We start from the raw sequence: 16,098 nt of genomic DNA, 5'->3' as shown, positions 1-16,098 counted from the left end.
GCTGGTCAGCCCGGAAATGGGTACCTGTGGGAGTGTAGATCCCCCAATAAAGGGACCCCGAGGCTACACCCTTCCAGGGCTGAAACCCGGAGCTGTTCCTGGCACCACTGGGCTGTGGGGCTGGACTCATGATTAAAGTAAGGAAATTAGAATTAAAAAACATTACTTGCATGCAGGGCATTAATGGGCCCCAATAAACTTGTAGTTCACCTGTAAAAAGAATGTTACAATAAATACACAGACACGTAGAATAGTACAACTTTATTACATACCCTTTTACACCACACGTTCACAAAATTCACATTCATAATTTTTTCATGTTATTTCAATACTTTTTAAAATTATATTTTGCTAAATTTGATTCAGAATTAATTGCTGGGGTTGCCTGGATGTGTCCACATAAGTTTCTCTAAGAAGAAAAAAGAAAATGGTTGAGATACAGTAGGGAAGGGTATCCCTGGTCTTCTAGGACACACAATTTCAAATAAAAACAATGGTTTTATTAAAATAAAAATTAAATACAGTTGTTTTCAATTTAGTAAACAATTCTTCAAAGTGGTAACATCCATATATGACATGTGAAGGACATACGAAACCCGACGCATTTCGTCCATTTGGACTTCATATAGGGGTAATGTCCAGGTAATGTATATAGAAAAACATGCTTCTATAAATTGTCATGATGGTTCCATAGGGGGTTCAAATATAAGTTACCCAAAAGATCAATCTCTGGGTAATGGATAGAATCTCGAAATCAGCCGTAATTTCTTTGTGTTAATTACACAGCAAATTCTCTGTAATAATGTACATTCACTTAGCGTTACATCAAATGGAGGACTTTTCCAAAAATATTTCACTCTGTGTGTATCAGCATCAGAAGGAGGCTGAGCAGTCTTTTTCCCAAAAATTTTTTGAAAAAGTTGTGCTCCAAGACAAGTCTTAAACACAAATAAATGTACAGTAGTTCTATCTAGTGTTAATAAAGGATCACGTATAGGTGTAGAATAAATGACCTGGAGTCATTTTTTGGGTGGAATATTTGTATATAAAGACAGAACGTTGAATCTCAGATAATTTTCCCATTTAATGTCCTTAACTATTTGCAACATGTAGGTTAAGTCTTTGACAAGACTGTTGACATGGGACATAATTTTTTTATGAAAGAATTGACATATTCTGAAATTGGTGAGGTTAGTGATCCTTCACCGGCCACATTTGGACGACCTGGTGGACAATCAGGGTTTTTATACACTTTTGGCAAGCAAAGAAATGTTGCTACATTCGGAGTAGTATTATATAGATATTTATATTTGGGTTAATAATTTACAATCATGACCTCTTTTTAACAAAACTTCCAAATCATCCAAATATTTATTAGTGGGATCTCAATCGAGTTTCTTATAGGACACTTCTTCTAGAAGTAAGTTTTAAGCCTCTTTGACATAAAAATCAGGGTCCATAATAACAGTGCAACCGCCTTTGTCGGCATTCTAAAGTACTATGGACATATCCAATGCCAAATTTTTAAGCGCTTCTGATTTTTTATGAGTCAATTTATTTTGAGAATGTTGATATATTTGCAATTTATCAATATCTTTTTAAACTCAGATAGAAAACGTCAATATACGAACCTCTGGTCTCAACTGCATAAAAAGGTGGATTTTAATTTCAGGCCCGAAGCAGACCCAATCTCATTCTGTTGTGACCAGTTTTTAATTTTATTAATTAATAAAAAATATTAATTGTATTAATTGTAATTCAACATATATACAGTAGTATACCTTTTAACATGCCAAAGTGGTTTAAAGTATATTGGCAAGAGTAACAGATTATTAAATATCAAAGCCCTTGAACATTTGAGGAACATTAAACATAGAATAGTTAATCACAGTAGTTAAACTAAGAGATTGATGATTATTGCCATTCATAATTTAAGAATCATCCTGTTATTTTTCCTCAGAATGGAAGCCGCCGACGACGACTAAGGCAAAGAAACGCATAAAAGGAATTACTGATTTTCCAGCCGTCTGCAACGACTGCACTGCCACCCACACACCATCCTGTGGGAAAACCCTGAAGGGCTACAAACCTTGGAAAAGCACCAGCAGCCGGGCGACCACGGTTTAGACAAAGGAGAACATTGCAGATGGAGCGAGGTGGGCGAGTTAGAGCTCACTTGAGCTCACTACATCGCACTTTATTCTAATCATCATCTGACTGGTTAATATTGGTAAATACTAATTATTCCCCTTCATAACTAACCATCTAACAGCTGTGAGAGAGCTTTATGACTGGCTTTAAATGGACTCACTAACACATCTAAAAAATACTAACTTTAATTGCCTCTTCTACATATTAACTGAAAGTTTGAGCACCACCTCATAGAGATAGTGATAGTGACCCCTGCCCAGGCTGACCGGTCAGGGGGTGAATGCTTTGGCCGGGGGGACGTGTATAAAAAGTCTCCCCCTGGCTGTGGCATTACCCTGCTGGCTGGTTGGGCCTGGTGCTGGTTCTTAAAATACGGGTGAACCCCTAGTCATTTTGGCCCCCGTATTTTGGGAACCAGGACCGGCCCTTGGGCCTGGTGCTGGTTGTAAAAAATAAGGGGACCCCAATTTCAATTGTTCCCTGGTTTTTTTAAAACCAGGACCGGCTCTTTGAGCCTGGGCCTAGTTACGGCCGTGGGAGGGGGACTCCACACCGTTTTTTAAAATGGTTTATTTATTTTTTCTATTTTTTACACACTGAAGCCTGCATGGATCTGACTGATCTGTGCAGGCTTCTGCCAAATGTGCCATGAAAATGTAGTGTATTTTCCTAGTGTATTTGGCTGTATACCGCTAATTAGCGGCTGTATTTTCAATACGGCCACTTAGTCAATTTGAATGGTGATTCCTATGGATGGCCTATGCAGTCGTATTTGTAAATAAAAATATGAATGTCCCATCAATACGAATATGAATTGCCGTATTTTTGGGATAGTAAATCCCAAAAATACAAATTTGTAAAAAATAGGTGTATTTCTGGATACGAATATACCTATTTTTTTACGATTTGCCCTTAGTAAATTTCCCTACACCTCTTAGGGGGTTATTTTGGTTCACTCCTTCTGGCAAATTCCTTCTAAGATGGACAAAACCATGTGCGCTGCAGGTGGGGTAGTTATTACTTGTGCAGAGAGAATTAGATTTGGGTGGGGTTTTACTTCAAAGGGAGATCTATATTGCAGTGTAAAAATAAAGCAGTCAGTATTTTCCCTGCACAGAAACAAAATAACTGACCCAAATCTAATTCTCTGCACATTTTACATCTGCCCCCCTGCAGTGCACATGGTTTTGTCCATCTAAGAAGGATTTTTGTCAGAAAGAGTGAACCAAAATAACCCCCTTAGCACAGACGGTGCACTGTGGATTCTGGTCGTGGATTCCCGGCAATGAACGTTCGAGCATCTGAGATGCTCTTGCGTCCACGTGAACTGGTGTGCCACCCGCCAGATCAGAGTTTGGGGCGCACCAGCTGCAACAATGAGGCTGGCTCCATCTGTACATCGGGACGGGTTATAACTAACAAGCATGAATAATTTTATTACAGTACTTAGGTGTCATCTGCAAAGGCTCCCCCAGTCCTGGTGCCCTAGGCTGCAGCCTAATCAGGCACTGCATTTTATAGAGCAAAATGTTTCAATCTTCTGTATAATTTACTGTATGGGCTTATAATGAAAGTTCATGGTTCTTCCAGAACATACTGTAACTGCCATTTACTTCTACTTTTACACAAACATTCCCAACTCTATGCAATGCACATGTAGTCTGCCTATGAAAATAGCTGATTTTACAAGGGAAAGTAAAACTGCATATTTCGACGGGAACAGCTGAGTGTTCTTGAGTATTCACAACTAAATGTGAGCTAGACACACTCATGTGCTTTATTTCACACCTACGGTACTGCGGACAGGCTGCAGCAAATGTGACAGTCTGTGATTCACATCAAGGCTAAAGCTGACATCTTCATTGAATAGGGACAATTAAAATAAACAATGTCCCATTTTCACAGAAGCAGGTCCAAAAATGAACATATTTTCTGTTTTGCATTACCAATTTTTTGATTTGTAAAAACATTAACCCCTTCAGTGGTGTTTTTTTTTTTTTTTGGGAGCGCTCCCCACTGGGCGAGTTTTTTATGGGGAGCGCTCCCTTAAAAAAAAACACCACTGCCTCCATGGGTCCGGGCAGTGCTGCTGAACTGTCAATCAGCCGCTGCCTGGACCTGCAACCTGGCACCTCGTCCCTGTCCCCGGCAGCCGGCTTGTCATAAGCCGGCGCCGGGGACTTCAATACAAAACCCGGAGGGGAGGGGGTAGGAGGGGGGAGGAGGAGGCGTGGCGGAGAGGAGGGAGCCGGGCAGCACTGAAGCTGCCTGAGTTCAGTGATTGAACTCAGCAGTGCTGCCCAGCTCTATACAGTGGCAATCCCAAGAATTTTCTGGGCTTGTCAGACTGGGCACTGAGGCACAGCCTGGAAAATTCTCGGGATTGCCACTGAAGGGGTTAATGTGTCTTAAAATGCTAAGAAATATTAATTACAAAACATACAACGCAATACTATAGGTTAAATAAATGTCAGTTAATAATGCCGTTACCAGGGGTGGAACTCCCAGAGACAATGGAGACAGAAGCCGCTGGGCTCGAGGCCTTAAGTAGGCATCTCCTCCATTGTCCCAGGAGATCATGCAAGGGGAGTATTTGTATTTGTTGTGCTGCCCAGCATGTTCTGCGTGGATCAGCGGGACGTGCTTGGCCACAATGAGGCTGAGGTCACCATTTTATTAGGGGGTGCACATCAAAGGGGTGTGCCTAGCACCACCTATTGGGCATGTCTAACACCACCAATCAGGCGTGTCTTCCATCATCTATTGGCACTCACTACAATATAAAACGTCTCTGAGCCCCATCATAATCTCCGGCCTCTTTCAGTAATCTTCTAATTACTCTGTGTAACAGTACATGCCAATACAGTCATACACATATATGGATGCCGCAGGTATGTATATGACAATGGTCTAGTACAATTAACAATGCAAAACACACATATAATTGATTGATGAGTGCGTCTTAATGGAATACAGTTCTAAAAAGCAAAAGTCTTTGGTAAAAGGTATTGCTGGTATTCATAAGTGTTCATAAGGGTGGGCACAGAATTAGGGGGTGCCTGTGCACCCCTAACACTCAATGTGCGCACACTTATGGGGGTCACACAAAGCGGTGTGGCCAGATCCTGCAAAATAGGATCTGTCCACTGCTGACTGGATTTCTATTGTTGCGCAGTGCATCGCAGATGTTCACCCTGAAATCCTGTGGCCCCACCATCCAGTGCAACTGCAGTATGCTGCAGTAGAACCCCTCAGATGTAGCCCAGCCACAAAAAAAAAAAAAAAGAACATCCTATTAAATGTCACCCCATGTGTTAAAATTCACCAAATTGTGAGTCCGGGACTGAAAGGGAGCTGTCGGGGATTGCAAGGGCAATGGTGACACAACGTATCAGATGCTGGTCATTCTAATCTATAGCTAGCCTTGGGAAGATTGCTACTACAAATGTAGCCAGCCACATCTTTGCAGGGGCTGGCTACCGCCAGGGGCACGCGTGCACGAGACGCTTGCGTGCTCCATGGCAACGGAGCCTGCCGTGGGCCCCAGCCGCCTCCCCCGTCGTCGCTGCCGGCCCCCCTTGTCGCCTCAAACCCCCCCCCCCCCAAACTGGGCAGCGCCTCCCTGAAGCGGAGATGGGCAGGGAGACACTGCCCAACCGCCGTGATACTGGGATGCGCATGCGCGTCCCAGTCCCTATCGCCGGCGCTCATCAGAGAAGCGGATCTGGCGGGGACCGGCGATGAATGAGCAGCGCTACATCTGTATTTCAGGAAGTCTCTCTGACATTAAGGGAGAGCTGGTAAGTACTGTGTGACTCATGTATTATTCACCAATTGTCAAAACAAACCTAGTCTGGGAATTAGTCTTCGTATTTTAATTTCTCAATTGTATATTATTATTATAAATATATTTGTAATAAGGTGCCACAAGTGGCTTGCAGAACCATACATATGGAACACATTAGAATAATACAGGGTACACAGAACTACACATAACAGTGACAATTCTCAGTACACAATACTGCTGACATAGAAGGGAAGCAAATAGGTTTTCTGAATACTATCAGGAATTAGGGATGTGTGAGTTCATATTGGGGGAATCCAGCCACCCCCAATCCGAACCCGCGCTCTGAGCATGTTCAGGAATTTCCGCCCAGACTCAGAGTGCAGGTCGCCGGATCTCGCAAGATCCCACCGTTGGATCTCGCAAGATATGGGCCATATTCGTTCCAGTCTAGGAGAGTGAAGAGGCAGCACATCCTGGCCGCCTCACTGACTTCCTGACTGCTCGCTCGCCCCACAGCCATCCAGTCCAGTGATAGTGCACTGCTGTCTTGTTCAGAGTGCAGGAACTCCAGTGGCGTAGCCACCGTGCAGAAGACCCCCGGCGGCTTGGAGGCCGCCAGCGCCAGTGGGGTCTTTGGTGGATGCCGGCACCTGTCAAATGAAGTGCGGCAGCAACTCTGCCCACGCCTTTCCAGGTAAGCTGCGAAGCTTGCAGCTTTATCAGTGTCTTTTAAATGGAATAAAAGTTTTTGAAAAAGCCTTATTGCACTAAGGACTGTCTTACACACAGCTGGAAGCACTGAAGCTGCCTGCCCCATATGGTCTGCCCACATCTCCTCTCCTGCAGGAATGTGCTGCTGGGCCCAGCGATGGAGGGTGCCATCCAGTTGGCGGCATCTAGTTCCGCCCCCTCTTGACAGACTCCACCCACTCAGCAGATCCTGCCCCAGGACTGCTTCGATAAATTTCCAGGGCTGGTTTTACATCCCAATCCACCCCTGGGGTCAGTGATGTAGTGTAGGGTGTAGAGGGGTCAGTGATGTAGTGTAGGGTGTAGAGGAGTCAGGAGCCAGCCTAATCCTTCCCGCTAGTGCCTAACCCTATCCTACCTACCATGCAGCCTAACCATCCCTGCTAGTACCTAACCCACCTGCCATGCATCCTAAACTTAACCCTCTCTCCTGTACTCTAACTCTGACCCTCCCCGCTAGTGCCTAAACATACCTACCCTGCATCCTAACACTCCTCTGCTAGTTCCTAATCCTAACCTACCTAACTTGCAGCCTAAACCTAACCTTCCCCCCACAGACTAACCCTAACCCTCCCCGATAGTGCATTACCTACCTACCCTGCAGCCTAAACCTGACCCACCCACACACACAGCCAGGGCCGTCTTTTCATATGGGCTTAATGGGCACTTGCCCAGGGGCCCCAGGTATATAAGGGCCCTATATTTATAGCTGAGGATCCCCTGTTTCCAGGGATACCAGAATTTTGAAACTGGGGAACTGGAGATATCCAACTTCAAAGCATCAGTCCACATCCAACCTGTTAATTGCAATTCCCAGTCATATATTTCAGGTTCTCTCTAACTTAGATTTTCTGAGAGTATATTCCAAAAGCTGGGACTCTCCCCTTTCTGTCGACACTAGCAGCTTGTCTTTATCATGCCCAGAACCAAAGATACAGATGAAGCGTGTCCCATCTTTGGCCGGCGCTCGCCAGATCCCTTGCACTGGCGAGCGCCGGCGATAGAAAATGGGACACGCGTGCGTCTCATACGCACATGCATCCCAGTTTTCTGTCGGCGGGGGGACGGGAACCCAGTCCGTCTCCGCTTCAGGGAGACGGACTGGGTTAGGGGGGGGTGCGGCAAGGCGGCGGGACCTGGGGCGACCGTCGGCGAGGCGGCGGGGACCCGGCGGGGAGCCCCGTTGTAAGGGGATGCACGTGCATCTCGTGTGCGCGCGTCCCCTCCGGCGGCTGGCGGAGGATGGCGGCTGGCGAATCTCCAAAGATTGGCCACGCTCCATCTGTATCAGCCTTCCAGCAGCTGGTCCCTGCTCCAGCTCCAAACGTCTGGTGTACAGTTTTATATTTTTGTCAATGGATTGCTCTGGCTCCTGATCTCTGATCCCCAAGTTGGGACTCTAGGTTTTTATACTATTGAAGGCTAAGAAATCTATTTCCAGATAATGGTGATATGTGCAGTCAAACAAGCTGCCCATCCACCGAAAAATTACGAATATTAAGCCCACTCCATTATCCAACCGTCCCCTGCGTATAAAACACCCCCTACCTCCCTGGAAGTAATTTACAAGGGACCCTTCATTCAGCTCAGTGCCCCTTCCACATGTTAGTGTTCACCCTCCCACCACCTGTGCAGTAAAGGAGTAATTAGCAGAAGTTACTGCTCCAGGTCCTACATGTTGAGTGGAAGATAGAGCACCCCCTGCCACCCGTGGGACATCAAAGCTGCTGCTGATAGAACCCCCCACCCCTAGAGGGGAGAATGGGTAAGGGCCCCAGTGCATTGCTTTACCCAGGGGCCCACACTGCTGTTAAGACGGCCCTGCACACAGCCAAACCCAAATATTGCTACATCAGTCGCAGTCCAATCCAGTGCCACTGATGTTTAAGTCCATTGGTGCTGCTGCTTAAGTCCAGTAATATTGCTGCATAAGTCCAGTGGCACTGACATTAAAGTCCATCAGTACTGCTGCATAAGTCCAGTAATACTGGGGTAGATTTACGAAGTGGCGTTTATGTGTAAATGCGCTATCCCCGTGCGCTGAAGATTTATGAACGGTCAGCATCGCTGACCGTTCCGCCGCCTGCAGCTGTCGACTTCGCCAGCTGCAGGCGGCGATGCCCTATGCCCACAGCAGGGACAGCGCTGTCCCTGCTGCTGGAGCTGAGCTGCGCTGGGATCTCGCGAGACTAGCGAGATCCCGCGCATGCGCAGTGAGCCGGCCGGGGGGAAAGGAGACGGCGCATCAGTATTACTGATGCGCTGTCTCCAGGAGGGACATCGCCGGAGGGGGGAGTTAACGCTCCCCCACTCCGGCGGCAAGATCTTAATAGATCTTGTCGGTGTCCCCTCCTGCTTCGCCTCGCTAATGAGGCGAAGCAGGAACTGTTATAGCGGCGCGATAGGCGCTGCTATAATAAATCTACCCCACTGACCTTTAAGTCCAGTGATATTGCTGCATAAATCCAGTACAGTGATATTGCCTTTAAAGATTATGAAGAACCAAAATTTGGAGGATAAACTAGTGAAAGCACAAGAACCACTTCATCCTAATGCTGAAGCTGCTGCCACTAGTCATGACATAGAAAATGAATTGCCATCTACCAAGGCCTACCAAGGCCGATGTCCAATGTCATCGTAGAGGGCATGTAAAATTCAAAATTGCAAAGTTCAGTAACTTGAAGAAAAAATAAATGTAAAACGTAAGCTTGCCAATATGCCATTTAGGACACGGAGTGGCAAGAAATGGCTAAGGCCCTGGCCTATGTCCATGACTAGTAGTTCAGCTTCACACAACGATCTAAGCCCTCCTCGTTCCCCTGCTAGAAAATTTCTGAGAGTTCAGCTGTCATCAAAAACACATCAAACAACTGTGCCTTCTTAGACACAGTATCACATATCCCCAAGGAGAGTCCAAGGGTGTTGGTGGTTGTGTTGCCTGACCTTCCAATCACTTTACGAGAAGAGATGGCTCCTTCCACCATTTGCATGTCCTCTGGATATGCTGGAAGTTCCTGATTTTGAGATGAAGGTGTCAATGATGTACACCATAGTTACATAGTTACATAGTAGGTAGGGCTGAATAAAGACTTGCGTCCATCTAGTTTAGCCTGGATTTATAATAGCTTGTCCCTTGTAGTATAGAATGCTCTGGTATTTTAGAGAAGGATTATGCTACTTATTCGTACCCGTGGATGTTTTTAACCAATAAATGTTTATCCAGCCTTATTTTAAATGTATTTATAGTGTCTGCCAACAGCACTTCACTAGGAAGAGAGTTCCAAAGTTTGACTGATCTGAAGGTAAAGAAATTTTTCCTTCTAGATGAACAAAATCTAGAGGAGGATATAGATGTAGCTGGCGCTGCGGAGGAAGTTGATGAGGAGGATACTGCTAATGGTTATGTGGTTTACTTAAATAAGGCACCGGGCAAGACAGTTGTTTTCTGTGGGATGCAAAAGGCCGTCGCCATGCCTGGGCAGAAGACTAAAAATTCCACCTCTTTGGTCTGAAATTATTTTTATCCAGATCCAGTCAACAATTGTCTCCCCATATGTAGCTTATGTATATCTGCAATAAGCAGGGGCAAGGCTGCTGGCCACCTAGGGACATACTCGCTTATGTGTCACCTGAAGTTTGTTCATAAGTCACTGTTTAGTTTAAAAACTGTGGCTAGGACCATAAGCTGTCCATGGACACCTAAATCCCTTGATCCTGTTGTATCCTGATCCTTTAATCCACCCAGGCAAATCACTCCTTGTCAATTTCCTCCTCGTTCCGGATTGGAGGTTGTCCTGCAGGCCAAGTCACCGGCATAACAGACTCCTCTTCTATCCGGGATTCCTCTGGAGGATCCGGCAGTGCTACGCCTACTGCTACCGCTGCTGCTGGGAGTAGTTCATCATCCTGCTACTTCTTTCACTAAGCAATTGACCATCCAAAAGTCCTTTGCGATGAGGACAAAAAATATAACATCGATCATCCTATGGCAAAGCGGATAACTGTGACCTTGACAGCTATGTTGGTGTTAGACGTGCATCCGGAGTCCAGTTGCAAAATGTAATCTCTGGAGATTGCAACTGGTTTCAGACTGCTATAACATGGCAAGGTTCTGATGAAGGCCTATTGTAAGTCTGAAAGCACTTAAGCAAAAAGACTGATACATGACAGGCTGACCGGAGAACGGCTGGAGAGACCAAACGGGGGAATACATGGACGGTAACAGGGACTGAACAGGTGTCCCCCTTCTTACATCCTTTTGAAACTCCACGGAACTCTGGCTCCCTGGGATACCATTCTATTATGGTGATATGCGATTTTCTTTTTTTTTTTTAAATTGTGAGTGCATTTGATGAATACATTTTGTGTGTTGGGTACTTATGTATTATCTGGACTCCCATGTTAAATGCACCCCATTTTTTCATACCCCTACTATCCAACTACGCATGGAGTTGATTTTATATAGTGTGGCGAGCGCAGCGAGCCACCGTGCCCGAAGCGTGGTGAGCGCAGCGAGCCCCGCAAGGGGACGCGGTCTCATAAGAAAAACGGGAGTCCAGATATTACATAAGTACCCAAGGATTAAAGATGTCTGACTTCCACTTATGTTTAGTGATATGCTTATTGAATTGAAGGCACATGTGAGTGTGAATTCTAACTAATAATAAAAAAATTCCATTTGGTACAGACAATATTGCACCATCTTTGGTTTCTTTGAAGTTTTTTCAGATTAAAGACGAAAAAATCAAAAAGAATAAAAATCCCTGAGAGGAAAGTGTGATGTAAGATATACTTTCACAGTGTATGGCAGTGGTTCCCAAACTATGTGCCTAGGCACCCTGGGGTGCCTCAGCACACTTGCAGGGGTGCCTTGGGTTGGTGGACCAAGATCAATTCATATTATTTATGGTCAGTGTACCAGGCAAAACCAGTGCTTGTGGCTGCCAATCATAATATATGTGGACAAACAGAAGCAACGCCTGTTCCTCACCAGATAACTGTGAAATATAAACACAATGCACTTAATTTAATATTTTGGTACTTATGTACTAACTGGGCTGCCGATTTTGAAATCGGGTCCATCGCATCGCATCGCATCCGACCATATCGCATGCGATGCGATGCGATGGACCCGATTTTTCCATAGGATTCAATGTTAAAATGGACTGAGTCCATTTTAACATGGAATTCAATGGGAAAAGGGGTCCTTTTCATACCCCTACTATCCAAGTGGGCATGGAGTTGGATATAAACCTGTGGCGAGCGTAGCGAGCCACCGAGCCCGAAGCGTGGCGAGCGTACACAGAATACCGTCCCCTCCTATGGAAAAATCGGGTCATCGCATCGCATGCGATATGGTCATATGCGATGCGATGCGATATCGCATCGCATCGCATCTGATTGTATGCCTTAAGTTAAGGCATACAATCAAAAAATCGACAGCCCAGATAATACATAAGTACCAATATTTTGTTTCTGAATTTCTTAATAAGAAGCATTTGGCCTAGGGGTGCCTTGAAAATATTTTGATGCTCTAGGGTGCCATGATTCCAAAAAGTTTGGGAACCACTGGTGTATGGTTTACATTTGGGTGGCGCTAATTTTTAGAACACATTGTTAATTGTCTATGAATGTTTGCTGGTACTTGGTGAGAGTTCCTGGTGTTTCTAAATAGCTGCAACCCATAGGTGAAGCGCATTGAGAAGACAAAATCTGTTTGTATTTACAGTGTTTCATAAATTGTTCACTTTCCTTAGCTGCCTTGTACATATGACTTTCTCAGCAGCAAGCAAAGTCTAGTAAGCAGGACGATAGACATGAATGATGAATGGATAGTTACATGCCCCCAAACCATGAATGTCATAGCATCAGTCTGCCTAATGTGATTAGCATGGTTAGCACTGCCAGGATACATTTCATTTTGGTTACATTCTGCCGCAGTAAATAATAGGACTGGATGCTGATTATTTTATCTAGTTAAGTTGTTGCCTGCAAGGGATTGCTTAGTAATGTTCTGCTCCAAGACAAAGGTGTACTCATTGATTCTCTAACTAAAGAAACATATCTTTAAACTAAACATCTACTTCATGTAGGATTAAGGTCCAAAAATCAATGTTACCACAATCAACTTGATCTCTAATGGTTTATAAGTGTCGAATAATGTCATATTACCATTTACAATAGATACTTGGAAAACATGCACTGCTCATTTTTTGCTGTTCTTAAAATACCCTATAAATACCCTATCAACCTTATACATCTGCTAATGAATAGGAACATGCATACAATAAAAACTGATTTGCTACAATTAGACACCTGGGGGAAATTTATAGAGCTTCTAAAAATGAGGTGATGTTGCCCGTAGCAACAGTTTAGAGTATGGGCCAGATGTACTAAGGTTGAAAAGTGATAAAACAGAGAGTGATAAACCACCAACCAATCAGCTCCTACCTGTCATGTCAGTGGCTGGGTTTGAAAAATGACAGGTAGGAGCTGATTGGTTGGTGGTTTATGACTCTCCGTTTTATTACTTTTCAAGCTTAGTACATCTGGCCCTCTTCTTTCTTTCAATTCTCTATTGCATACTAGAAAATTATGGTGGGATACAGAGTTATTGGTGGGGGGCTGCTTTCGGCAGAGGAGAGATTTATCCGTCATGGGTCCTTACAATTCTGGGGCCCAACAGAAGAGACTGCCCTTAATTCAGTACACATATAATAACTAAATCTAAATGTATTTATATAATTCACTATCTAAAAATAAAATAGATTGTATCACTATGTAAACAAAAGGTTATGAGACTAGGAGTATTAGCTATAGTCCAAGCAGTGTCAATTTGAGCTGAAATGTCCTAATATGACAAATAGTGGTACTTATGTAATATCTGGGCTCCCGTTTTTCTTATGAGACCGGGTCCCCTCGCGGGGCTCGCTGCGCTCGCCACGCTTCGGGCATGGTACTATAGCACTATATAAAATCAACTCCATGCGTAGTTGGATAGTAGGGGTATGAAAAAATGGGGTGCATTTAACATGGGAGCCCAGATAATACATAAGTACCCAAATAGTCTTGACTGAAGTGCAAGATATGTAGAGCTGTGGGGAACCGGATCTAGAAACTCCGGAATAGTAGAGGGATCCAGTGATGCTGGAAAGTTACGGAGATTCTGCATCCGGGACTGCCGGTTACTCTGGAAAGTTCTGGGTTCGGAAATATTGGGACAACTAAAATACACCTCCATAGCAATAATCAGAATTCAGGAATGTCCACTGGGCAATAACAGAATTGAAAAAAGACCACTTGGCAATAACTGAAATCCAGAGATTGAGGATTAATTGAGGAGCGCCTACTTGGCAGTGTAACTGAGGAATTCCTTCTTGGCAGAAATTATTCCGTGGTAACGAAAAGTAAAGACACAAGTCTCTGGCAGCTACTAGATACAAGATATAATAGGAAGCTGGGTGGTGACTGGATCCAGATAGAAACTAATCAGCAGATTAGCAGATTGGTGGCTGGAACCGGGTAGCGGCTGGCTTGCAGGTTAGCGGCTGGATAACTCAGAGTGTTTAGTTAAAAGGTAGTGGATGTATAGCTCGGAATGGCTTGGTTAGCTAATTAGCGGCTGGATTGCAGGTAATAGCGGAGTGGTTTGGAGTGGCTTAGTTAGCTGGTATGGCTTGATAGCTTTTTGTGGTAGCCGGAGATGGTAGGGTGACAGTGCACACATGATACACTCAGCCACACAGGAAGTTTGCTATGGAGGTAGCATGGCATCAGCCGAGTTCTAGATGGTGACCAAAACCGAACTGTGACTGAGGATTGGAAGAAACTGGGAATCCAAACAGCAGCAGATGCCCGGATTAGATGGGAAGCCGGGCAGCACCGGATGAGCGGATAGTGGCTGCGGCAGAATAGCACTTAGGATTCTGTATAACCGGAAGCAGGAGCCAGGAAATGGAGCAGGTAGTAAGAGTTTAAGTAGGGTGCCAGGAATCAGAGCATAGTAGAGATGACCAGTGACGTTGCTAAAGGCAACTTCCAGTTCCTTGAGCAGGATATTTAAATCCCTTGCCTTGCATGGATTGGTTGACTGGCCAGGTGGTAGCTGCAAAACCAGAAACAATTCAGTATGATATCAACTGGGCCTAATAGCCAGCAGCTTCAGCAAACAGACAACCGAATGGTTAATAGCTGATCAGAGGTCTCACAGGTGTCCCATCTGCAATGCAACAGCAGTACACAGTCTCTCACTGAAGGTTAGCAGCATTAATGCAATCTGTATGGAGCAAGGCTGGGGAAACTCATAAATGCTGCAGACTAAAGGGAAGATTTCAAGCAGATATCTGAGTAAGGTATACAAGAATAGCCAGGTTCGTGACAAACAGGTGAGGCCTCTTCGACAAATTGATTCTGAAAAAAACTTCCAATTTCCTTCTCACCTTGGGCGAAATGTAATTGAGTGCGATTTTTAGACGTGAGACTTTTTGGAGAAAATGGGCGAATTGCGGTAAAATTTACATGTTTTGACTTCTCGCACATTAGAAATTGCATCCAGATGTTTTATCATAGAAAATAGGATGCACATTTTCAATTCGCACCCTTAAAATTACCAACAATTGCTAAACAAATAGACCTGGTCCAGTCTGGTGAGTTTGACAGAACCATGCACAGATCAGTGAGACCTGCCCATGTTTCTGTGCCCAAAAAAATGTGCTAAAGTGAAAATGTAATAAAAAAAATGGCATGGAGTCCCCCTCCTGAGCATAATCAGCCCCGGGTTCATTAAACTGCTCCTGGTTTAAATAATACAGGGGACAAAATGTGTAGGCCTGTGTAGGGGTCATGCCACAGCTGAGGGATAATTTTATACAAAGTCCCCAAGCCTTACCATAACCCCCGTGGCTGTTCAGCCCTGGATGGGGTCCGCGGGGAGTTGGAATTATGAGTATCAGGTGATTCCTTTTGACCTAAGCAACACCTAAGTTATCTTTCAGAATCTCGTAAATGAAATATTTCACAATCTACCCTATAAAGCTATTGTGATGTAGCTGGATTATTTTTAAATTTTCTCGTCTGATTTACAGGTTCTTAGCCGGATGGTCAAGGAAGTACTGACTCAACCGCAAAAAAACGTTTGTATTGTAAGCTAGAAAATTGTGTATTCATAGTTCAATACCCTTCTTGGGTAATGTCATAACCAGCACAAGTCCAGAAATGGATCCTCAGAAAAATCAGGTCATAATGATTTGGACTCAGTCAACTGCCTTGAGGACAAATCAACAATTTATTTGCTTTGTCAATTATTATCGTATATTCATTATGGATTTCTCTACATTGGCAGCACCCACAATGGCCTTTACATGTAAGGACGCAAACCACTCTGTATAGAGATAAAAAGGTCAAAGAAATGG

At 44.4% G+C, this 16,098-nt stretch overlaps 1 protein-coding gene across 1 annotated transcript in view; it reads right to left on the bottom strand.

The window, feature by feature from the left end:
* Positions 1 to 16,098, bottom strand: part of SLC6A2 (solute carrier family 6 member 2) — a 149,682-nt gene that overhangs the window by 95,214 nt on the left and 38,370 nt on the right. The gene's annotated exons all lie outside the window — the stretch shown is intronic.

Source organism: Crinia signifera, chromosome 11 (assembly GCF_055691185.1).
Source record: "Crinia signifera chromosome 11, ASM5569118v1, whole genome shotgun sequence".
NCBI classification, from domain to species: Eukaryota; Metazoa; Chordata; class Amphibia; order Anura; family Myobatrachidae; genus Crinia; species Crinia signifera.
The sequence above is the reverse complement of the archived record's forward strand: the minus strand, read 5'-3'. Positions and strand labels throughout refer to the sequence as shown.